An 18,498-nucleotide genomic window follows, 5' to 3' on the forward strand; every position below is an offset into this window, starting at 1 on the left:
CACATCTGTGTTTTACATTATCATACATCACAATGTCATTCCATATCGTGCATTCAAAGGATTTACACTACCTATACAGTTGTCATCATTACGACTTTCTAAATAGTCTACATCTAGTAGTTACGTTTTCCACCTTCACGGGTACTCAATGCATGCAACAGATGAGTCTAACAACTCCTGTAATCAACACAGTAGGTGTAGGGGATGTAGCTCAGTGGTAGAGCGTTCGCTTCGCATGTGAAAGGCCCCGGGTTCGATCCCCGGCATCTCCACGTTTTTGCTGAAGGAACCTGAAATGAATGACGCTGCAAGCTTTTTCTGCCCCACCCGGATTATGTAAAAAGCCACACTGCATGGAAATAACGACGCATTACAACAAGCCAAGCTAAGCACAATCGGGAAGATTGGCCTGACAAAATCCTTCCTTTGTTCAAGGGCTCAAAAGCAATATGTGCCGTCTTGACAACCAATACAGCACGTTTTTCATGTTGGGTGGAACATTCTAATGTCGTCTTGCCACGGATATATGTGTGAAGGTTCGTTTGATGGGCTCGAGAGTGTGTATGACAATGATGTCTGTCTGGCTGTGAAAATGCCCGTGCAAGTGTTCAAGGGAACAATTCATATTCTTTCCGCCACATCTGTCAGCTTGGGGATGTAGCTCAGTGGTAGAGCGTTCGCTTTGCATGTGAAAGGCCCCGGGTTCGATCCCCGGCATCTCCATGTATCTTCTTAGTGTTTTACATTATCATACATCACAATGTCATTCCATATCGTGCATTCAAAGGATTTACACTACCTATACAGTTGTCATCATTACGACTTTCTAAATAGTCTACATCTAGTAGTTACGTTTTCCACCTTCACGGGTACTCAATGCATGCAACAGATGAGTCTAACAACTCCTGTAATCAACACAGTAGGTGTAGGGGATGTAGCTCAGTGGTAGAGCGTTCGCTTCGCATGTGAAAGGCCCCGGGTTCGATCCCCGGCATCTCCACGTTTTTGCTGAAGGAACCTGAAATGAATGACCCTGCAAGCTTTTTCTGCCCCACCCGGATTATGTAAGAAGCCACACTGCATGGAAATAACGACGCATTACAACAAGCCAAGCTAAGCACAATCGGGAAGATTGGCCTGACAAAATCCTTCCTTTGTTCAAGGGCTCAAAAGCAATATATGCCGTCTTGACAACCAATACAACACGTTTTTCATGTTGGGTGGAACATTCTAATGTCGTCTTGCCACGGATATATGTGTGAAGGTTCGTTTGATGGGCTCGAGAGTGTGTATGACAATGATGTCTGTCTGGCTGTGAAAATGCCCGTGCAAGTGTTCAAGGGAACAATTCATATTCTTTCCGCCACATCTGTCAGCTTGGGGATGTAGCTCAGTGGTAGAGCGTTCGCTTTGCATGTGAAAGGCCCCGGGTTCGATCCCCGGCATCTCCATGTATCTTTTTAGTGTTTTACATTATCATACATCACAATGTCATTCCATATCGTGCATTCAAAGGATTTACACTACCTATACAGTTGTCATCATTACGACTTTCTAAATAGTCTACATCTAGTAGTTACGTTTTCCACCTTCACGGGTACTCAATGCATGCAACAGATGAGTCTAACAACTCCTGTAATCAACACAGTAGGTGTAGGGGATGTAGCTCAGTGGTAGAGCGTTCGCTTCGCATGTGAAAGGCCCCGGGTTCGATCCCCGGCATCTCCACGTTTTTGCTGAAGGAACCTGAAATGAATGACGCTGCAAGCTTTTTCTGCCCCACCCGGATTATGTAAGAAGCCACACTGCATGGAAATAACGACGCATTACAACAAGCCAAGCTAAGCACAATCGGGAAGATTGGCCTGACAAAATCCTTCCTTTGTTCAAGGGCTCAAAAGCAATATATGCCGTCTTGACAACCAATACAACACGTTTTTCATGTTGGGTGGAACATTCTAATGTCGTCTTGCCACGGATATATGTGTGAAGGTTCGTTTGATGGGCTCGAGAGTGTGTATGACAATGATGTCTGTCTGGCTGTGAAAATGCCCGTGCAAGTGTTCAAGGGAACAATTCATATTCTTTCCGCCACATCTGTCAGCTTGGGGATGTAGCTCAGTGGTAGAGCGTTCGCTTTGCATGTGAAAGGCCCCGGGTTCGATCCCCGGCATCTCCATGTATCTTTTTAGTGTTTTACATTATCATACATCACAATGTCATTCCATATCGTGCATTCAAAGGATTTACACTACCTATACAGTTGTCATCATTACGACTTTCTAAATAGTCTACATCTAGTAGTTACGTTTTCCACCTTCACGGGTACTCAATGCATGCAACAGATGAGTCTAACAACTCCTGTAATCAACACAGTAGGTGTAGGGGATGTAGCTCAGTGGTAGAGCGTTCGCTTCGCATGTGAAAGGCCCCGGGTTCGATCCCCGGCATCTCCACGTTTTTGCTGAAGGAACCTGAAATGAATGACGCTGCAAGCTTTTTCTGCCCCACCCGGATTATGTAAGAAGCCACACTGCATGGAAATAACGACGCATTACAACAAGCCAAGCTAAGCACAATCGGGAAGATTGGCCTGACAAAATCCTTCCTTTGTTCAAGGGCTCAAAAGCAATATATGCCGTCTTGACAACCAATACAACACGTTTTTCATGTTGGGTGGAACATTCTAATGTCGTCTTGCCACGGATATATGTGTGAAGGTTCGTTTGATGGGCTCGAGAGTGTGTATGACAATGATGTCTGTCTGGCTGTGAAAATGCCCGTGCAAGTGTTCAAGGGAACAATTCATATTCTTTCCGCCACATCTGTCAGCTTGGGGATGTAGCTCAGTGGTAGAGCGTTCGCTTTGCATGTGAAAGGCCCCGGGTTCGATCCCCGGCATCTCCATGTATCTTTTTAGTGTTTTACATTATCATACATCACAATGTCATTCCATATCGTGCATTCAAAGGATTTACACTACCTATACAGTTGTCATCATTACGACTTTCTAAATAGTCTACATCTAGTAGTTACGTTTTCCACCTTCACGGGTACTCAATGCATGCAACAGATGAGTCTAACAACTCCTGTAATCAACACAGTAGGAGTAGAGGATGTAGCTCAGTGGTAGAGCGCAATATGTGCCGTCTTGACAACCAATACAGCACGTTTTTCATGTTGGGTGGAACATTCTAATGTCGTCTTGCCACGGATATATGTGTGAAGGTTCGTTTGATGGGCTCGAGAGTGTGTATGACAATGATGTCTGTCTGGCTGTGAAAATGCCCGTGCAAGTGTTCAAGGGAACAATTCATATTCTTTCCGCCACATCTGTCAGCTTGGGGATGTAGCTCAGTGGTAGAGCGTTCGCTTTGCATGTGAAAGGCCCCGGGTTCGATCCCCGGCATCTCCATGTATCTTTTTAGTGTTTTACATTATCATACATCACAATGTCATTCCATATCGTGCATTCAAAGGATTTACACTACCTATACAGTTGTCATCATTACGACTTTCTAAATAGTCTACATCTAGTAGTTACGTTTTCCACCTTCACGGGTACTCAATGCATGCAACAGATGAGTCTAACAACTCCTGTAATCAACACAGTAGGTGTAGGGGATGTAGCTCAGTGGTAGAGCGTTCGCTTCGCATGTGAAAGGCCCCGGGTTCGATCCCCGGCATCTCCACGTTTTTGCTGAAGGAACCTGAAATGAATGACCCTGCAAGCTTTTTCTGCCCCACCCGGATTATGTAAGAAGCCACACTGCATGGAAATAACGACGCATTACAACAAGCCAAGCTAAGCACAATCGGGAAGATTGGCCTGACAAAATCCTTCCTTTGTTCAAGGGCTCAAAAGCAATATATGCCGTCTTGACAACCAATACAACACGTTTTTCATGTTGGGTGGAACATTCTAATGTCGTCTTGCCACGGATATATGTGTGAAGGTTCGTTTGATGGGCTCGAGAGTGTGTATGACAATGATGTCTGTCTGGCTGTGAAAATGCCCGTGCAAGTGTTCAAGGGAACAATTCATATTCTTTCCGCCACATCTGTCAGCTTGGGGATGTAGCTCAGTGGTAGAGCGTTCGCTTTGCATGTGAAAGGCCCCGGGTTCGATCCCCGGCATCTCCATGTATCTTTTTAGTGTTTTACATTATCATACATCACAATGTCATTCCATATCGTGCATTCAAAGGATTTACACTACCTATACAGTTGTCATCATTACGACTTTCTAAATAGTCTACATCTAGTAGTTACGTTTTCCACCTTCACGGGTACTCAATGCATGCAACAGATGAGTCTAACAACTCCTGTAATCAACACAGTAGGAGTAGAGGATGTAGCTCAGTGGTAGAGCGCAATATGTGCCGTCTTGACAACCAATACAGCACGTTTTTCATGTTGGGTGGAACATTCTAATGTCGTCTTGCCACGGATATATGTGTGAAGGTTCGTTTGATGGGCTCGAGAGTGTGTATGACAATGATGTCTGTCTGGCTGTGAAAATGCCCGTGCAAGTGTTCAAGGGAACAATTCATATTCTTTCCGCCACATCTGTCAGCTTGGGGATGTAGCTCAGTGGTAGAGCGTTCGCTTTGCATGTGAAAGGCCCCGGGTTCGATCCCCGGCATCTCCATGTATCTTTTTAGTGTTTTACATTATCATACATCACAATGTCATTCCATATCGTGCATTCAAAGGATTTACACTACCTATACAGTTGTCATCATTACGACTTTCTAAATAGTCTACATCTAGTAGTTACGTTTTCCACCTTCACGGGTACTCAATGCATGCAACAGATGAGTCTAACAACTCCTGTAATCAACACAGTAGGTGTAGGGGATGTAGCTCAGTGGTAGAGCGTTCGCTTCGCATGTGAAAGGCCCCGGGTTCGATCCCCGGCATCTCCACGTTTTTGCTGAAGGAACCTGAAATGAATGACCCTGCAAGCTTTTTCTGCCCCACCCGGATTATGTAAGAAGCCACACTGCATGGAAATAACGACGCATTACAACAAGCCAAGCTAAGCACAATCGGGAAGATTGGCCTGACAAAATCCTTCCTTTGTTCAAGGGCTCAAAAGCAATATATGCCGTCTTGACAACCAATACAACACGTTTTTCATGTTGGGTGGAACATTCTAATGTCGTCTTGCCACGGATATATGTGTGAAGGTTCGTTTGATGGGCTCGAGAGTGTGTATGACAATGATGTCTGTCTGGCTGTGAAAATGCCCGTGCAAGTGTTCAAGGGAACAATTCATATTCTTTCCGCCACATCTGTCAGCTTGGGGATGTAGCTCAGTGGTAGAGCGTTCGCTTTGCATGTGAAAGGCCCCGGGTTCGATCCCCGGCATCTCCATGTATCTTTTTAGTGTTTTACATTATCATACATCACAATGTCATTCCATATCGTGCATTCAAAGGATTTACACTACCTATACAGTTGTCATCATTACGACTTTCTAAATAGTCTACATCTAGTAGTTACGTTTTCCACCTTCACGGGTACTCAATGCATGCAACAGATGAGTCTAACAACTCCTGTAATCAACACAGTAGGTGTAGGGGATGTAGCTCAGTGGTAGAGCGTTCGCTTCGCATGTGAAAGGCCCCGGGTTCGATCCCCGGCATCTCCACGTTTTTGCTGAAGGAACCTGAAATGAATGACGCTGCAAGCTTTTTCTGCCCCACCCGGATTATGTAAAAAGCCACACTGCATGGAAATAACGACGCATTACAACAAGCCAAGCTAAGCACAATCGGGAAGATTGGCCTGACAAAATCCTTCCTTTGTTCAAGGGCTCAAAAGCAATATGTGCCGTCTTGACAACCAATACAGCACGTTTTTCATGTTGGGTGGAACATTCTAATGTCGTCTTGCCACGGATATATGTGTGAAGGTTCGTTTGATGGGCTCGAGAGTGTGTATGACAATGATGTCTGTCTGGCTGTGAAAATGCCCGTGCAAGTGTTCAAGGGAACAATTCATATTCTTTCCGCCACATCTGTCAGCTTGGGGATGTAGCTCAGTGGTAGAGCGTTCGCTTTGCATGTGAAAGGCCCCGGGTTCGATCCCCGGCATCTCCATGTATCTTTTTAGTGTTTTACATTATCATACATCACAATGTCATTCCATATCGTGCATTCAAAGGATTTACACTACCTATACAGTTGTCATCATTACGACTTTCTAAATAGTCTACATCTAGTAGTTACGTTTTCCACCTTCACGGGTACTCAATGCATGCAACAGATGAGTCTAACAACTCCTGTAATCAACACAGTAGGTGTAGGGGATGTAGCTCAGTGGTAGAGCGTTCGCTTCGCATGTGAAAGGCCCCGGGTTCGATCCCCGGCATCTCCACGTTTTTGCTGAAGGAACCTGAAATGAATGACCCTGCAAGCTTTTTCTGCCCCACCCGGATTATGTAAGAAGCCACACTGCATGGAAATAACGACGCATTACAACAAGCCAAGCTAAGCACAATCGGGAAGATTGGCCTGACAAAATCCTTCCTTTGTTCAAGGGCTCAAAAGCAATATATGCCGTCTTGACAACCAATACAACACGTTTTTCATGTTGGGTGGAACATTCTAATGTCGTCTTGCCACGGATATATGTGTGAAGGTTCGTTTGATGGGCTCGAGAGTGTGTATGACAATGATGTCTGTCTGGCTGTGAAAATGCCCGTGCAAGTGTTCAAGGGAACAATTCATATTCTTTCCGCCACATCTGTGTTTTACATTACATCTCCATGTATCTTTTTAGTGTTTTACATTATCATACATCACAATGTCATTCCATATCGTGCATTCAAAGGATTTACACTACCTATACAGTTGTCATCATTACGACTTTCTAAATAGTCTACATCTAGTAGTTACGTTTTCCACCTTCACGGGTACTCAATGCATGCAACAGATGAGTCTAACAACTCCTGTAATCAACACAGTAGGTGTAGGGGATGTAGCTCAGTGGTAGAGCGTTCGCTTCGCATGTGAAAGGCCCCGGGTTCGATCCCCGGCATCTCCACGTTTTTGCTGAAGGAACCTGAAATGAATGACGCTGCAAGCTTTTTCTGCCCCACCCGGATTATGTAAAAAGCCACACTGCATGGAAATAACGACGCATTACAACAAGCCAAGCTAAGCACAATCGGGAAGATTGGCCTGACAAAATCCTTCCTTTGTTCAAGGGCTCAAAAGCAATATGTGCCGTCTTGACAACCAATACAGCACGTTTTTCATGTTGGGTGGAACATTCTAATGTCGTCTTGCCACGGATATATGTGTGAAGGTTCGTTTGATGGGCTCGAGAGTGTGTATGACAATGATGTCTGTCTGGCTGTGAAAATGCCCGTGCAAGTGTTCAAGGGAACAATTCATATTCTTTCCGCCACATCTGTCAGCTTGGGGATGTAGCTCAGTGGTAGAGCGTTCGCTTTGCATGTGAAAGGCCCCGGGTTCGATCCCCGGCATCTCCATGTATCTTTTTAGTGTTTTACATTATCATACATCACAATGTCATTCCATATCGTGCATTCAAAGGATTTACACTACCTATACAGTTGTCATCATTACGACTTTCTAAATAGTCTACATCTAGTAGTTACGTTTTCCACCTTCACGGGTACTCAATGCATGCAACAGATGAGTCTAACAACTCCTGTAATCAACACAGTAGGTGTAGGGGATGTAGCTCAGTGGTAGAGCGTTCGCTTCGCATGTGAAAGGCCCCGGGTTCGATCCCCGGCATCTCCACGTTTTTGCTGAAGGAACCTGAAATGAATGACCCTGCAAGCTTTTTCTGCCCCACCCGGATTATGTAAGAAGCCACACTGCATGGAAATAACGACGCATTACAACAAGCCAAGCTAAGCACAATCGGGAAGATTGGCCTGACAAAATCCTTCCTTTGTTCAAGGGCTCAAAAGCAATATATGCCGTCTTGACAACCAATACAACACGTTTTTCATGTTGGGTGGAACATTCTAATGTCGTCTTGCCACGGATATATGTGTGAAGGTTCGTTTGATGGGCTCGAGAGTGTGTATGACAATGATGTCTGTCTGGCTGTGAAAATGCCCGTGCAAGTGTTCAAGGGAACAATTCATATTCTTTCCGCCACATCTGTGTTTTACATTATCATACATCACAATGTCATTCCATATCGTGCATTCAAAGGATTTACACTACCTATACAGTTGTCATCATTACGACTTTCTAAATAGTCTACATCTAGTAGTTACGTTTTCCACCTTCACGGGTACTCAATGCATGCAACAGATGAGTCTAACAACTCCTGTAATCAACACAGTAGGTGTAGGGGATGTAGCTCAGTGGTAGAGCGTTCGCTTCGCATGTGAAAGGCCCCGGGTTCGATCCCCGGCATCTCCACGTTTTTGCTGAAGGAACCTGAAATGAATGACGCTGCAAGCTTTTTCTGCCCCACCCGGATTATGTAAAAAGCCACACTGCATGGAAATAACGACGCATTACAACAAGCCAAGCTAAGCACAATCGGGAAGATTGGCCTGACAAAATCCTTCCTTTGTTCAAGGGCTCAAAAGCAATATGTGCCGTCTTGACAACCAATACAGCACGTTTTTCATGTTGGGTGGAACATTCTAATGTCGTCTTGCCACGGATATATGTGTGAAGGTTCGTTTGATGGGCTCGAGAGTGTGTATGACAATGATGTCTGTCTGGCTGTGAAAATGCCCGTGCAAGTGTTCAAGGGAACAATTCATATTCTTTCCGCCACATCTGTCAGCTTGGGGATGTAGCTCAGTGGTAGAGCGTTCGCTTTGCATGTGAAAGGCCCCGGGTTCGATCCCCGGCATCTCCATGTATCTTTTTAGTGTTTTACATTATCATACATCACAATGTCATTCCATATCGTGCATTCAAAGGATTTACACTACCTATACAGTTGTCATCATTACGACTTTCTAAATAGTCTACATCTAGTAGTTACGTTTTCCACCTTCACGGGTACTCAATGCATGCAACAGATGAGTCTAACAACTCCTGTAATCAACACAGTAGGTGTAGGGGATGTAGCTCAGTGGTAGAGCGTTCGCTTCGCATGTGAAAGGCCCCGGGTTCGATCCCCGGCATCTCCACGTTTTTGCTGAAGGAACCTGAAATGAATGACGCTGCAAGCTTTTTCTGCCCCACCCGGATTATGTAAGAAGCCACACTGCATGGAAATAACGACGCATTACAACAAGCCAAGCTAAGCACAATCGGGAAGATTGGCCTGACAAAATCCTTCCTTTGTTCAAGGGCTCAAAAGCAATATATGCCGTCTTGACAACCAATACAACACGTTTTTCATGTTGGGTGGAACATTCTAATGTCGTCTTGCCACGGATATATGTGTGAAGGTTCGTTTGATGGGCTCGAGAGTGTGTATGACAATGATGTCTGTCTGGCTGTGAAAATGCCCGTGCAAGTGTTCAAGGGAACAATTCATATTCTTTCCGCCACATCTGTGTTTTACATTATCATACATCACAATGTCATTCCATATCGTGCATTCAAAGGATTTACACTACCTATACAGTTGTCATCATTACGACTTTCTAAATAGTCTACATCTAGTAGTTACGTTTTCCACCTTCACGGGTACTCAATGCATGCAACAGATGAGTCTAACAACTCCTGTAATCAACACAGTAGGTGTAGGGGATGTAGCTCAGTGGTAGAGCGTTCGCTTCGCATGTGAAAGGCCCCGGGTTCGATCCCCGGCATCTCCACGTTTTTGCTGAAGGAACCTGAAATGAATGACCCTGCAAGCTTTTTCTGCCCCACCCGGATTATGTAAGAAGCCACACTGCATGGAAATAACGACGCATTACAACAAGCCAAGCTAAGCACAATCGGGAAGATTGGCCTGACAAAATCCTTCCTTTGTTCAAGGGCTCAAAAGCAATATATGCCGTCTTGACAACCAATACAACACGTTTTTCATGTTGGGTGGAACATTCTAATGTCGTCTTGCCACGGATATATGTGTGAAGGTTCGTTTGATGGGCTCGAGAGTGTGTATGACAATGATGTCTGTCTGGCTGTAAAAATGCCCGTGCAAGTGTTCAAGGGAACAATTCATATTCTTTCCGCCACATCTGTCAGCTTGGGGATGTAGCTCAGTGGTAGAGCGTTCGCTTTGCATGTGAAAGGCCCCGGGTTCGATCCCCGGCATCTCCATGTATCTTTTTAGTGTTTTACATTATCATACATCACAATGTCATTCCATATCGTGCATTCAAAGGATTTACACTACCTATACAGTTGTCATCATTACGACTTTCTAAATAGTCTACATCTAGTAGTTACGTTTTCCACCTTCACGGGTACTCAATGCATGCAACAGATGAGTCTAACAACTCCTGTAATCAACACAGTAGGAGTAGAGGATGTAGCTCAGTGGTAGAGCGCAATATGTGCCGTCTTGACAACCAATACAACACGTTTTTCATGTTGGGTGGAACATTCTAATGTCGTCTTGCCACGGATATATGTGTGAAGGTTCGTTTGATGGGCTCGAGAGTGTGTATGACAATGATGTCTGTCTGGCTGTGAAAATGCCCGTGCAAGTGTTCAAGGGAACAATTCATATTCTTTCCGCCACATCCGTCAGCTTGGGGATGTAGCTCAGTGGTAGAGCGTTCGCTTTGCATGTGAAAGGCCCCGGGTTCGATCCCCGGCATCTCCATGTATCTTTTTAGTGTTTTACATTATCATACATCACAATGTCATTCCATATCGTGCATTCAAAGGATTTACACTACCTATACAGTTGTCATCATTACGACTTTCTAAATAGTCTACATCTAGTAGTTACGTTTTCCACCTTCACGGGTACTCAATGCATGCAACAGATGAGTCTAACAACTCCTGTAATCAACACAGTAGGAGTAGGGGATGTAGCTCAGTGGTAGAGCGTTCGCTTTGCATGTGAAAGGCCCCGGGTTCGATCCCCGGCATCTCCACGTTTTTGCTGAAGGAACCTGAAATGAATGACGCTGCAAGCTTTTTCTGCCCCACCCGGATTATGTAAGAAGCCACACTGCATGGAAATAACAACGCATTACAACAAGCCAAGCTAAGCACAATCGGGAAGATTGGCCTGACAAAATCCTTCCTTTGTTCAAGGGCTCAAAAGCAATATATGCCGTCTTGACAACCAATACAACACGTTTTTCATGTTGGGTGGAACATTCTAATGTCGTCTTGCCACGGATATATGTGTGAAGGTTCGTTTGATGGGCTCGAGAGTGTGTATGACAATGATGTCTGTCTGGCTGTGAAAATGCCCGTGCAAGTGTTCAAGGGAACAATTCATATTCTTTCCGCCACATCCGTCAGCTTGGGGATGTAGCTCAGTGGTAGAGCGTTCGCTTTGCATGTGAAAGGCCCCGGGTTCGATCCCCGGCATCTCCATGTATCTTTTTAGTGTTTTACATTATCATACATCACAATGTCATTCCATATCGTGCATTCAAAGGATTTACACTACCTATACAGTTGTCATCATTACGACTTTCTAAATAGTCTACATCTAGTAGTTACGTTTTCCACCTTCACGGGTACTCAATGCATGCAACAGATGAGTCTAACAACTCCTGTAATCAACACAGTAGGAGTAGAGGATGTAGCTCAGTGGTAGAGCGCAATATGTGCCGTCTTGACAACCAATACAACACGTTTTTCATGTTGGGTGGAACATTCTAATGTCGTCTTGCCACGGATATATGTGTGAAGGTTCGTTTGATGGGCTCGAGAGTGTGTATGACAATGATGTCTGTCTGGCTGTGAAAATGCCCGTGCAAGTGTTCAAGGGAACAATTCATATTCTTTCCGCCACATCTGTCAGCTTGGGGATGTAGCTCAGTGGTAGAGCGTTCGCTTTGCATGTGAAAGGCCCCGGGTTCGATCCCCGGCATCTCCATGTATCTTTTTAGTGTTTTACATTATCATACATCACAATGTCATTCCATATCGTGCATTCAAAGGATTTACACTACCTATACAGTTGTCATCATTACGACTTTCTAAATAGTCTACATCTAGTAGTTACGTTTTCCACCTTCACGGGTACTCAATGCATGCAACAGATGAGTCTAACAACTCCTGTAATCAACACAGTAGGTGTAGGGGATGTAGCTCAGTGGTAGAGCGTTCGCTTCGCATGTGAAAGGCCCCGGGTTCGATCCCCGGCATCTCCACGTTTTTGCTGAAGGAACCTGAAATGAATGACCCTGCAAGCTTTTTCTGCCCCACCCGGATTATGTAAGAAGCCACACTGCATGGAAATAACGACGCATTACAACAAGCCAAGCTAAGCACAATCGGGAAGATTGGCCTGACAAAATCCTTCCTTTGTTCAAGGGCTCAAAAGCAATATATGCCGTCTTGACAACCAATACAACACGTTTTTCATGTTGGGTGGAACATTCTAATGTCGTCTTGCCACGGATATATGTGTGAAGGTTCGTTTGATGGGCTCGAGAGTGTGTATGACAATGATGTCTGTCTGGCTGTAAAAATGCCCGTGCAAGTGTTCAAGGGAACAATTCATATTCTTTCCGCCACATCTGTCAGCTTGGGGATGTAGCTCAGTGGTAGAGCGTTCGCTTTGCATGTGAAAGGCCCCGGGTTCGATCCCCGGCATCTCCATGTATATTTTTAGTGTTTTACATTATCATACATCACAATGTCATTCCATATCGTGCATTCAAAGGATTTACACTACCTATACAGTTGTCAGCATTACGACTTTCTAAATAGTCTACATCTAGTAGTTACGTTTTCCACCTTCACGGGTACTCAATGCATGCAACAGATGAGTCTAACAACTCCTGTAATCAACACAGTAGGAGTAGAGGATGTAGCTCAGTGGTAGAGCGCAATATGTGCCGTCTTGACAACCAATACAACACGTTTTTCATGTTGGGTGGAACATTCTAATGTCGTCTTGCCACGGATATATGTGTGAAGGTTCGTTTGATGGGCTCGAGAGTGTGTATGACAATGATGTCTGTCTGGCTGTGAAAATGCCCGTGCAAGTGTTCAAGGGAACAATTCATATTCTTTCCGCCACATCCGTCAGCTTGGGGATGTAGCTCAGTGGTAGAGCGTTTGCTTTGCATGTGAAAGGCCCCGGGTTCGATCCCCGGCATCTCCATGTATCTTTTTAGTGTTTTACATTATCATACATCACAATGTCATTCCATATCGTGCATTCAAAGGATTTACACTACCTATACAGTTGTCATCATTACGACTTTCTAAATAGTCTACATCTAGTAGTTACGTTTTCCACCTTCACGGGTACTCAATGCATGCAACAGATGAGTCTAACAACTCCTGTAATCAACACAGTAGGAGTAGGGGATGTAGCTCAGTGGTAGAGCGTTCGCTTTGCATGTGAAAGGCCCCGGGTTCGATCCCCGGCATCTCCACGTTTTTGCTGAAGGAACCTGAAATGAATGACGCTGCAAGCTTTTTCTGCCCCACCCGGATTATGTAAGAAGCCACACTGCATGGAAATAACAACGCATTACAACAAGCCAAGCTAAGCACAATCGGGAAGATTGGCCTGACAAAATCCTTCCTTTGTTCAAGGGCTCAAAAGCAATATATGCCGTCTTGACAACCAATACAACACGTTTTTCATGTTGGGTGGAACATTCTAATGTCGTCTTGCCACGGATATATGTGTGAAGGTTCGTTTGATGGGCTCGAGAGTGTGTATGACAATGATGTCTGTCTGGCTGTGAAAATGCCCGTGCAAGTGTTCAAGGGAACAATTCATATTCTTTCCGCCACATCTGTCAGCTTGGGGATGTAGCTCAGTGGTAGAGCGTTCGCTTTGCATGTGAAAGGCCACGGGTTCGATCGAGAGTGTGTATGACAATGATGTCTGTCTGGCTGTGAAAATGCCCGTGCAAGTGTTCAAGGGAACAATTCATATTCTTTCCGCCACATCTGTCAGCTTGGGGATGTAGCTCAGTGGTAGAGCGTTCGCTTTGCATGTGAAAGGCCCCGGGTTCGATCCCCGGCATCTCCATGTATCTTTTTAGTGTTTTACATTATCATACATCACAATGTCATTCCATATCGTGCATTCAAAGGATTTACACTACCTATACAGTTGTCATCATTACGACTTTCTAAATAGTCTACATCTAGTAGTTACGTTTTCCACCTTCACGGGTACTCAATGCATGCAACAGATGAGTCTAACAACTCCTGTAATCAACACAGTAGGAGTAGGGGATGTAGCTCAGTGGTAGAGCGTTCGCTTCGCATGTGAAAGGCCCCGGGTTCGATCCCCGGCATCTCCACGTTTTTGCTGAAGGAACCTGAAATGAATGACGCTGCAAGCTTTTTCTGCCCCACCCGGATTATGTAAGAAGCCACACTGCATGGAAATAACAACGCATTACAACAAGCCAAGCTAAGCACAATCGGGAAGATTGGCCTGACAAAATCCTTCCTTTGTTCAAGGGCTCAAAAGCAATATATGCCGTCTTGACAACCAATACAACACGTTTTTCATGTTGGGTGGAACATTCTAATGTCGTCTTGCCACGGATATATGTGTGAAGGTTCGTTTGATGGGCTCGAGAGTGTGTATGACAATGATGTCTGTCTGGCTGTAAAAATGCCCGTGCAAGTGTTCAAGGGAACAATTCATATTCTTTCCGCCACATCTGTCAGCTTGGGGATGTAGCTCAGTGGTAGAGCGTTCGCTTTGCATGTGAAAGGCCCCGGGTTCGATCCCCGGCATCTCCATGTATCTTTTTAGTGTTTTACATTATCATACATCACAATGTCATTCCATATCGTGCATTCAAAGGATTTACACTACCTATACAGTTGTCATCATTACGACTTTCTAAATAGTCTACATCTAGTAGTTACGTTTTCCACCTTCACGGGTACTCAATGCATGCAACAGATGAGTCTAACAACTCCTGTAATCAACACAGTAGGAGTAGAGGATGTAGCTCAGTGGTAGAGCGCAATATGTGCCGTCTTGACAACCAATACAACACGTTTTTCATGTTGGGTGGAACATTCTAATGTCGTCTTGCCACGGATATATGTGTGAAGGTTCGTTTGATGGGCTCGAGAGTGTGTATGACAATGATGTCTGTCTGGCTGTGAAAATGCCCGTGCAAGTGTTCAAGGGAACAATTCATATTCTTTCCGCCACATCCGTCTGCTTGGGGATGTAGCTCAGTGGTAGAGCGTTCGCTTTGCATGTGAAAGGCCCCGGGTTCGATCCCCGGCATCTCCATGTATCTTTTTAGTGTTTTACATTATCATACATCACAATGTCATTCCATATCGTGCATTCAAAGGATTTACACTACCTATACAGTTGTCATCATTACGACTTTCTAAATAGTCTACATCTAGTAGTTACGTTTTCCACCTTCACGGGTACTCAATGCATGCAACAGATGAGTCTAACAACTCCTGTAATCAACACAGTAGGAGTAGGGGATGTAGCTCAGTGGTAGAGCGTTCGCTTCGCATGTGAAAGGCCCCGGGTTCGATCCCCGGCATCTCCACGTTTTTGCTGAAGGAACCTGAAATGAATGACGCTGCAAGCTTTTTCTGCCCCACCCGGATTATGTAAGAAGCCACACTGCATGGAAATAACAACGCATTACAACAAGCCAAGCTAAGCACAATCGGGAAGATTGGCCTGACAAAATCCTTCCTTTGTTCAAGGGCTCAAAAGCAATATATGCCGTCTTGACAACCAATACAACACGTTTTTCATGTTGGGTGGAACATTCTAATGTCGTCTTGCCACGGATATATGTGTGAAGGTTCGTTTGATGGGCTCGAGAGTGTGTATGACAATGATGTCTGTCTGGCTGTAAAAATGCCCGTGCAAGTGTTCAAGGGAACAATTCATATTCTTTCCGCCACATCTGTCAGCTTGGGGATGTAGCTCAGTGGTAGAGCGTTCGCTTTGCATGTGAAAGGCCCCGGGTTCGATCCCCGGCATCTCCATGTATCTTTTTAGTGTTTTACATTATCATACATCACAATGTCATTCCATATCGTGCATTCAAAGGATTTACACTACCTATACAGTTGTCATCATTACGACTTTCTAAATAGTCTACATCTAGTAGTTACGTTTTCCACCTTCACGGGTACTCAATGCATGCAACAGATGAGTCTAACAACTCCTGTAATCAACACAGTAGGAGTAGAGGATGTAGCTCAGTGGTAGAGCGCAATATGTGCCGTCTTGACAACCAATACAACACGTTTTTCATGTTGGGTGGAACATTCTAATGTCGTCTTGCCACGGATATATGTGTGAAGGTTCGTTTGATGGGCTCGAGAGTGTGTATGACAATGATGTCTGTCTGGCTGTGAAAATGCCCGTGCAAGTGTTCAAGGGAACAATTCATATTCTTTCCGCCACATCCGTCTGCTTGGGGATGTAGCTCAGTGGTAGAGCGTTCGCTTTGCATGTGAAAGGCCCCGGGTTCGATCCCCGGCATCTCCATGTATCTTTTTAGTGTTTTACATTATCATACATCACAATGTCATTCCATATCGTGCATTCAAAGGATTTACACTACCTATACAGTTGTCATCATTACGACTTTCTAAATAGTCTACATCTAGTAGTTACGTTTTCCACCTTCACGGGTACTCAATGCATGCAACAGATGAGTCTAACAACTCCTGTAATCAACACAGTAGGAGTAGGGGATGTAGCTCAGTGGTAGAGCGTTCGCTTCGCATGTGAAAGGCCCCGGGTTCGATCCCCGGCATCTCCACGTTTTTGCTGAAGGAACCTGAAATGAATGACGCTGCAAGCTTTTTCTGCCCCACCCGGATTATGTAAGAAGCCACACTGCATGGAAATAACAACGCATTACAACAAGCCAAGCTAAGCACAATCGGGAAGATTGGCCTGACAAAATCCTTCCTTTGTTCAAGGGCTCAAAAGCAATATATGCCGTCTTGACAACCAATACAACACGTTTTTCATGTTGGGTGGAACATTCTAATGTCGTCTTGCCACGGATATATGTGTGAAGGTTCGTTTGATGGGCTCGAGAGTGTGTATGACAATGATGTCTGTCTGGCTGTGAAAATGCCCGTGCAAGTGTTCAAGGGAACAATTCATATTCTTTCCGCCACATCTGTCAGCTTGGGGATGTAGCTCAGTGGTAGAGCGTTCGCTTTGCATGTGAAAGGCCACGGGTTCGATCGAGAGTGTGTATGACAATGATGTCTGTCTGGCTGTGAAAATGCCCGTGCAAGTGTTCAAGGGAACAATTCATATTCTTTCCGCCACATCTGTCAGCTTGGGGATGTAGCTCAGTGGTAGAGCGTTCGCTTTGCATGTGAAAGGCCCCGGGTTCGATCCCCGGCATCTCCATGTATCTTTTTAGTGTTTTACATTATCATACATCACAATGTCATTCCATATCGTGCATTCAAAGGATTTACACTACCTATACAGTTGTCATCATTACGACTTTCTAAATAGTCTACATCTAGTAGTTACGTTTTCCACCTTCACGGGTACTCAATGCATGCAACAGATGAGTCTAACAACTCCTGTAATCAACACAGTAGGAGTAGGGGATGTAGCTCAGTGGTAGAGCGTTCGCTTCGCATGTGAAAGGCCCCGGGTTCGATCCCCGGCATCTCCACGTTTTTGCTGAAGGAACCTGAAATGAATGACGCTGCAAGCTTTTTCTGCCCCACCCGGATTATGTAAGAAGCCACACTGCATGGAAATAACAACGCATTACAACAAGCCAAGCTAAGCACAATCGGGAAGATTGGCCTGACAAAATCCTTCCTTTGTTCAAGGGCTCAAAAGCAATATATGCCGTCTTGACAACCAATACAACACGTTTTTCATGTTGGGTGGAACATTCTAATGTCGTCTTGCCACGGATATATGTGTGAAGGTTCGTTTGATGGGCTCGAGAGTGTGTATGACAATGATGTCTGTCTGGCTGTAAAAATGCCCGTGCAAGTGTTCAAGGGAACAATTCATATTCTTTCCGCCACATCTGTCAGCTTGGGGATGTAGCTCATTGGTAGAGCGTTCGCTTTGCATGTGAAAGGCCCCGGGTTCGATCCCCGGCATCTCCATGTATCTTTTTAGTGTTTTACATTATCATACATCACAATGTCATTCCATATCGTGCATTCAAAGGATTTACACTACCTATACAGTTGTCATCATTACGACTTTCTAAATAGTCTACATCTAGTAGTTACGTTTTCCACCTTCACGGGTACTCAATGCATGCAACAGATGAGTCTAACAACTCCTGTAATCAACACAGTAGGAGTAGAGGATGTAGCTCAGTGGTAGAGCGCAATATGTGCCGTCTTGACAACCAATACAACACGTTTTTCATGTTGGGTGGAACATTCTAATGTCGTCTTGCCACGGATATATGTG

General features: G+C 44.7%; 44 non-coding genes across 44 annotated transcripts; all 44 read left to right on the forward strand.

Moving 5' to 3' along the window:
* The first annotated feature begins 200 nt into the window (after positions 1–200).
* Positions 201–272, forward strand: Trnaa-cgc (transfer RNA alanine (anticodon CGC)). Its single transcript has one exon. It is a non-coding gene; the product is annotated as a tRNA-Ala (tRNA).
* Positions 273–651: 379 nt separating this feature from the next.
* Trnaa-ugc (transfer RNA alanine (anticodon UGC)) lies at positions 652–723 on the forward strand. The gene has a single exon. It is a non-coding gene; the product is annotated as a tRNA-Ala (tRNA).
* Positions 724–928: 205 nt separating this feature from the next.
* On the forward strand, positions 929–1,000 carry Trnaa-cgc (transfer RNA alanine (anticodon CGC)). The gene has a single exon. It is a non-coding gene; the product is annotated as a tRNA-Ala (tRNA).
* A 379-nt stretch (positions 1,001–1,379) lies between these two features.
* Positions 1,380–1,451, forward strand: Trnaa-ugc (transfer RNA alanine (anticodon UGC)). Its single transcript has one exon. It is a non-coding gene; the product is annotated as a tRNA-Ala (tRNA).
* A 205-nt stretch (positions 1,452–1,656) lies between these two features.
* Trnaa-cgc (transfer RNA alanine (anticodon CGC)) lies at positions 1,657–1,728 on the forward strand. The gene has a single exon. It is a non-coding gene; the product is annotated as a tRNA-Ala (tRNA).
* A 379-nt stretch (positions 1,729–2,107) lies between these two features.
* Trnaa-ugc (transfer RNA alanine (anticodon UGC)) lies at positions 2,108–2,179 on the forward strand. Its single transcript has one exon. It is a non-coding gene; the product is annotated as a tRNA-Ala (tRNA).
* A 205-nt stretch (positions 2,180–2,384) lies between these two features.
* Trnaa-cgc (transfer RNA alanine (anticodon CGC)) lies at positions 2,385–2,456 on the forward strand. Its single transcript has one exon. It is a non-coding gene; the product is annotated as a tRNA-Ala (tRNA).
* Positions 2,457–2,835: 379 nt separating this feature from the next.
* Trnaa-ugc (transfer RNA alanine (anticodon UGC)) lies at positions 2,836–2,907 on the forward strand. The gene has a single exon. It is a non-coding gene; the product is annotated as a tRNA-Ala (tRNA).
* Positions 2,908–3,343: 436 nt separating this feature from the next.
* Positions 3,344–3,415, forward strand: Trnaa-ugc (transfer RNA alanine (anticodon UGC)). The gene has a single exon. It is a non-coding gene; the product is annotated as a tRNA-Ala (tRNA).
* Positions 3,416–3,620: 205 nt separating this feature from the next.
* Positions 3,621–3,692, forward strand: Trnaa-cgc (transfer RNA alanine (anticodon CGC)). Its single transcript has one exon. It is a non-coding gene; the product is annotated as a tRNA-Ala (tRNA).
* A 379-nt stretch (positions 3,693–4,071) lies between these two features.
* Trnaa-ugc (transfer RNA alanine (anticodon UGC)) lies at positions 4,072–4,143 on the forward strand. Its single transcript has one exon. It is a non-coding gene; the product is annotated as a tRNA-Ala (tRNA).
* A 436-nt stretch (positions 4,144–4,579) lies between these two features.
* Trnaa-ugc (transfer RNA alanine (anticodon UGC)) lies at positions 4,580–4,651 on the forward strand. Its single transcript has one exon. It is a non-coding gene; the product is annotated as a tRNA-Ala (tRNA).
* A 205-nt stretch (positions 4,652–4,856) lies between these two features.
* Positions 4,857–4,928, forward strand: Trnaa-cgc (transfer RNA alanine (anticodon CGC)). Its single transcript has one exon. It is a non-coding gene; the product is annotated as a tRNA-Ala (tRNA).
* Positions 4,929–5,307: 379 nt separating this feature from the next.
* Trnaa-ugc (transfer RNA alanine (anticodon UGC)) lies at positions 5,308–5,379 on the forward strand. Its single transcript has one exon. It is a non-coding gene; the product is annotated as a tRNA-Ala (tRNA).
* A 205-nt stretch (positions 5,380–5,584) lies between these two features.
* Positions 5,585–5,656, forward strand: Trnaa-cgc (transfer RNA alanine (anticodon CGC)). The gene has a single exon. It is a non-coding gene; the product is annotated as a tRNA-Ala (tRNA).
* Positions 5,657–6,035: 379 nt separating this feature from the next.
* On the forward strand, positions 6,036–6,107 carry Trnaa-ugc (transfer RNA alanine (anticodon UGC)). Its single transcript has one exon. It is a non-coding gene; the product is annotated as a tRNA-Ala (tRNA).
* Positions 6,108–6,312: 205 nt separating this feature from the next.
* Positions 6,313–6,384, forward strand: Trnaa-cgc (transfer RNA alanine (anticodon CGC)). The gene has a single exon. It is a non-coding gene; the product is annotated as a tRNA-Ala (tRNA).
* Positions 6,385–6,981: 597 nt separating this feature from the next.
* Trnaa-cgc (transfer RNA alanine (anticodon CGC)) lies at positions 6,982–7,053 on the forward strand. The gene has a single exon. It is a non-coding gene; the product is annotated as a tRNA-Ala (tRNA).
* Positions 7,054–7,432: 379 nt separating this feature from the next.
* Positions 7,433–7,504, forward strand: Trnaa-ugc (transfer RNA alanine (anticodon UGC)). Its single transcript has one exon. It is a non-coding gene; the product is annotated as a tRNA-Ala (tRNA).
* Positions 7,505–7,709: 205 nt separating this feature from the next.
* Trnaa-cgc (transfer RNA alanine (anticodon CGC)) lies at positions 7,710–7,781 on the forward strand. The gene has a single exon. It is a non-coding gene; the product is annotated as a tRNA-Ala (tRNA).
* Positions 7,782–8,345: 564 nt separating this feature from the next.
* Positions 8,346–8,417, forward strand: Trnaa-cgc (transfer RNA alanine (anticodon CGC)). Its single transcript has one exon. It is a non-coding gene; the product is annotated as a tRNA-Ala (tRNA).
* A 379-nt stretch (positions 8,418–8,796) lies between these two features.
* Positions 8,797–8,868, forward strand: Trnaa-ugc (transfer RNA alanine (anticodon UGC)). Its single transcript has one exon. It is a non-coding gene; the product is annotated as a tRNA-Ala (tRNA).
* A 205-nt stretch (positions 8,869–9,073) lies between these two features.
* Positions 9,074–9,145, forward strand: Trnaa-cgc (transfer RNA alanine (anticodon CGC)). Its single transcript has one exon. It is a non-coding gene; the product is annotated as a tRNA-Ala (tRNA).
* Positions 9,146–9,709: 564 nt separating this feature from the next.
* Trnaa-cgc (transfer RNA alanine (anticodon CGC)) lies at positions 9,710–9,781 on the forward strand. The gene has a single exon. It is a non-coding gene; the product is annotated as a tRNA-Ala (tRNA).
* Positions 9,782–10,160: 379 nt separating this feature from the next.
* On the forward strand, positions 10,161–10,232 carry Trnaa-ugc (transfer RNA alanine (anticodon UGC)). Its single transcript has one exon. It is a non-coding gene; the product is annotated as a tRNA-Ala (tRNA).
* Positions 10,233–10,668: 436 nt separating this feature from the next.
* Trnaa-ugc (transfer RNA alanine (anticodon UGC)) lies at positions 10,669–10,740 on the forward strand. Its single transcript has one exon. It is a non-coding gene; the product is annotated as a tRNA-Ala (tRNA).
* Positions 10,741–10,945: 205 nt separating this feature from the next.
* Trnaa-ugc (transfer RNA alanine (anticodon UGC)) lies at positions 10,946–11,017 on the forward strand. The gene has a single exon. It is a non-coding gene; the product is annotated as a tRNA-Ala (tRNA).
* Positions 11,018–11,396: 379 nt separating this feature from the next.
* Trnaa-ugc (transfer RNA alanine (anticodon UGC)) lies at positions 11,397–11,468 on the forward strand. Its single transcript has one exon. It is a non-coding gene; the product is annotated as a tRNA-Ala (tRNA).
* A 436-nt stretch (positions 11,469–11,904) lies between these two features.
* Trnaa-ugc (transfer RNA alanine (anticodon UGC)) lies at positions 11,905–11,976 on the forward strand. Its single transcript has one exon. It is a non-coding gene; the product is annotated as a tRNA-Ala (tRNA).
* A 205-nt stretch (positions 11,977–12,181) lies between these two features.
* Positions 12,182–12,253, forward strand: Trnaa-cgc (transfer RNA alanine (anticodon CGC)). Its single transcript has one exon. It is a non-coding gene; the product is annotated as a tRNA-Ala (tRNA).
* A 379-nt stretch (positions 12,254–12,632) lies between these two features.
* Positions 12,633–12,704, forward strand: Trnaa-ugc (transfer RNA alanine (anticodon UGC)). The gene has a single exon. It is a non-coding gene; the product is annotated as a tRNA-Ala (tRNA).
* A 436-nt stretch (positions 12,705–13,140) lies between these two features.
* On the forward strand, positions 13,141–13,212 carry Trnaa-ugc (transfer RNA alanine (anticodon UGC)). The gene has a single exon. It is a non-coding gene; the product is annotated as a tRNA-Ala (tRNA).
* A 205-nt stretch (positions 13,213–13,417) lies between these two features.
* Positions 13,418–13,489, forward strand: Trnaa-ugc (transfer RNA alanine (anticodon UGC)). Its single transcript has one exon. It is a non-coding gene; the product is annotated as a tRNA-Ala (tRNA).
* Positions 13,490–14,025: 536 nt separating this feature from the next.
* Positions 14,026–14,097, forward strand: Trnaa-ugc (transfer RNA alanine (anticodon UGC)). The gene has a single exon. It is a non-coding gene; the product is annotated as a tRNA-Ala (tRNA).
* A 205-nt stretch (positions 14,098–14,302) lies between these two features.
* Positions 14,303–14,374, forward strand: Trnaa-cgc (transfer RNA alanine (anticodon CGC)). Its single transcript has one exon. It is a non-coding gene; the product is annotated as a tRNA-Ala (tRNA).
* A 379-nt stretch (positions 14,375–14,753) lies between these two features.
* On the forward strand, positions 14,754–14,825 carry Trnaa-ugc (transfer RNA alanine (anticodon UGC)). Its single transcript has one exon. It is a non-coding gene; the product is annotated as a tRNA-Ala (tRNA).
* Positions 14,826–15,261: 436 nt separating this feature from the next.
* On the forward strand, positions 15,262–15,333 carry Trnaa-ugc (transfer RNA alanine (anticodon UGC)). The gene has a single exon. It is a non-coding gene; the product is annotated as a tRNA-Ala (tRNA).
* A 205-nt stretch (positions 15,334–15,538) lies between these two features.
* On the forward strand, positions 15,539–15,610 carry Trnaa-cgc (transfer RNA alanine (anticodon CGC)). Its single transcript has one exon. It is a non-coding gene; the product is annotated as a tRNA-Ala (tRNA).
* Positions 15,611–15,989: 379 nt separating this feature from the next.
* Positions 15,990–16,061, forward strand: Trnaa-ugc (transfer RNA alanine (anticodon UGC)). Its single transcript has one exon. It is a non-coding gene; the product is annotated as a tRNA-Ala (tRNA).
* A 436-nt stretch (positions 16,062–16,497) lies between these two features.
* On the forward strand, positions 16,498–16,569 carry Trnaa-ugc (transfer RNA alanine (anticodon UGC)). Its single transcript has one exon. It is a non-coding gene; the product is annotated as a tRNA-Ala (tRNA).
* Positions 16,570–16,774: 205 nt separating this feature from the next.
* On the forward strand, positions 16,775–16,846 carry Trnaa-cgc (transfer RNA alanine (anticodon CGC)). Its single transcript has one exon. It is a non-coding gene; the product is annotated as a tRNA-Ala (tRNA).
* Positions 16,847–17,382: 536 nt separating this feature from the next.
* On the forward strand, positions 17,383–17,454 carry Trnaa-ugc (transfer RNA alanine (anticodon UGC)). The gene has a single exon. It is a non-coding gene; the product is annotated as a tRNA-Ala (tRNA).
* Positions 17,455–17,659: 205 nt separating this feature from the next.
* Trnaa-cgc (transfer RNA alanine (anticodon CGC)) lies at positions 17,660–17,731 on the forward strand. Its single transcript has one exon. It is a non-coding gene; the product is annotated as a tRNA-Ala (tRNA).
* Positions 17,732–18,110: 379 nt separating this feature from the next.
* Trnaa-ugc (transfer RNA alanine (anticodon UGC)) lies at positions 18,111–18,182 on the forward strand. Its single transcript has one exon. It is a non-coding gene; the product is annotated as a tRNA-Ala (tRNA).
* Positions 18,183–18,498: the final 316 nt, after the last annotated feature.

The sequence above is a fragment of the Haliotis cracherodii genome, unplaced genomic scaffold, assembly GCF_022045235.1.
Source record: "Haliotis cracherodii isolate W230 unplaced genomic scaffold, xgHalCrac1.p SCAF_9, whole genome shotgun sequence".
Classification (NCBI taxonomy): domain Eukaryota; kingdom Metazoa; phylum Mollusca; class Gastropoda; order Lepetellida; family Haliotidae; genus Haliotis; species Haliotis cracherodii.